Source organism: Pundamilia nyererei, unplaced genomic scaffold (genome assembly GCF_000239375.1).
Source record: "Pundamilia nyererei isolate P.nyererei 1_Seehausen unplaced genomic scaffold, PunNye1.0 scaffold00058, whole genome shotgun sequence".
NCBI classification, from domain to species: Eukaryota; Metazoa; Chordata; class Actinopteri; order Cichliformes; family Cichlidae; genus Pundamilia; species Pundamilia nyererei.
In genome coordinates, this window is record NW_005187459.1 from 1350820 (window position 1) to 1353421 (window position 2602).

Genomic DNA, 2602 nt, shown 5'->3' on the forward strand with positions numbered 1-2602 from the left:
CTATCTATCTATCTATCTATCTATCTATCTATCTATCTATCTATCTATCTATCTATCTATCTATCTATCTATCTATCTATCTATCTATCTATCCAGATGGTAGAGTTGCAAGTTCAATCATAGGCACTCATAGGCACATATGCTGAAGTCTAATCACACTAATCACTTATAATCTGTAATTGTACCTATTCGGGGTGCCAGTTGGGATAGACTGCAACCCTGCTATTAGCTGCTAAGAAAAAGAATTACAGAGTCAAAAAAACATGTAATTTCTGAGGCTCTATATTTTTAAAAGAAATGTAATCTGTTTCAGGTGGTAGGGATGCTATCATGACATGATGGCCATAATGCCCTCTATTTTTAAACTCCAATTAGCAGAGGAATCCTCTGAATGGCTGTGAAGGCCATAGCATTTAATTTCATATCTTTTTTTTTCTCCATACTAATCAAACCTTCTTGTGACCTCATGTCTCCAGTCTAGCAGCATTTGCATACATCATGCATCTTTACTCATTTATTCAGAAATCACTCTTTGAGGGCGAGAGATCACTGGATCTTTTGAAGAAGAATATAAAGCTGAAAAAACATATTCATCTGCTTTCAAAGGATCTTTGAGACAGTGTTGTGATTGATCTCCAAAGAGCTTTTAAAGGAAAGGTCTTTTATTGTTAGTTAGAAGAAGAGAGCTGCATAAATATTTTCAAACTATATTTGCTTTCATACCTTTTTTCATGTCGCTTTACAAACACATCATGTTCACATCACAAAGTCACATACCTCCCAACACTACCTCCTGTCTACCACCACCATATTCAACCATCAACACCTACCCTGCATCCTGTCAAACTGTCACATCACTCAGTCTCAGCTCTCAGCTTCATGCTAACATGCTGGAAAAAGCTTCTTAGCATTATGCCAAATGTGAAGCTGTCTTTGTCAGGTAATGAAAACTGTTTTTTCATGTGTTGTTACTGATATACAGTCATTTTAAAGGCTGGCACATTAGTTTAAAGTTTCGACAAATGAGTGTACTACCTTACAATACAATATGTAATTTATATAACAAGCAGCAAACCTTGACCTCTCCCTTTGCTCTTCTTGATATTGTCACAACATACACTTGAAATTTGGTTAAACCACGAGGTTTCTCACAACTTGCTTATCACAGTTGTGCACCGTTCATCCCTGAACTTTAGTGGATTTTATTCTACAACATTCTACATAAATCTAATAAAATTCACTACAGGAAGCTGATTACTGGTGCACAACTAAATGTGTGCATCTTTGAATGTGCTCACATTGACACTGATCTGCTAAAAACATGATTTTGTGAAGTCAAAACTTTCAGCAAGTTGAAACAATCTTTCTTATTTACTCCAATTATCCTAAAATAAGGACTGGTCCCATCCCATGTCATGGCATGAAAATATGACAGGCTGTCATCAATTCAATCAGATACTTGCGAAAATTGTAAACACTGAGTAAAAATTCTTCAACATTTTTATTGTATTTCAGACAGTGTACACACAAAACAATAATATACAAACACACACGTACACATATGCTGTCCTTTGGCTTATTAAAAAGGCTGTCATGTTTTTGCTTTGTCAAAAAAAAAGAAAAGGCCAACAAAAAAGAACAACCTGTTATTACTGTGCTGACTTCCTCATTTAGAAATGATTAGGTTTTTTACTTTTACAGCATTTCATCTTGGCTGATGATGGCCACTAACCTGATGAGCTCACATGAATGAAAGTAAAACTTCCTGTGAACGTAGCTGCTTCTCGCCGGGTGCGGTGGCGCGTGCCTGTCATCCAAGTTACCGGGAGGCTGAGGTTGGAGGATCGTTTGAGCTCAGGAGCTCTGAGCTGCAGCAGGCTGTGTCGATTGGGTATCCGCGCTAAGTTCGGCATCGATATGGTGATCCTGGGGGAGCCCGGGACCACCAGGTCATCTAAAGAGGGGTGCACCGGCCCAGGTCGGAGACGGAGAGGGTCAAAGCCCCCGTGCTGCTCAGTAGTGGGAGAGCGCCTGTGAATAGACGCTGTAGCGCAGCCTGAGCAATACAGCGAGACCCAATCTTTATACACACCATTATACCTGTCTCTACCTCACACAGCAGCCTCATCAGCCCTTATTTATATTTTTAATTGACGTCAAAAACACTCACAAACCTGCTGCTCTGCTTGTCCTGCACCACCTCCACCTGCAACTACATCCTCCACCCTAAACACTCCTGCCGCCCAGCAGGTGGAGACAAACTCAATCAATCAATCAATCAATCAATCAATCAATCAATCAATCAATCAATCAATCAATCAATCAATCTCTCTATCTAATAACTTATTGCATTACAACTTGGCTAATGATGGGCAGGAAGTTTATGTGATGATGTCACCTCAGACATAGTTAAAATCCTTGTTAACGTAGCTGCTTCTCGCCGGGTGCGGTGGCGCGTGCCTGTAATCCAAGCTACCGGGAGGCTGAGGTTGGAGGATCGTTTGAGCTCAGGAGCTCTGAGCTGCAGCAGGCTGTGTCGATCGGGTATCCACACTAAGTTCGGCATCGATATGGTGATCCTGGGGGAGCCCGGGACCACCAG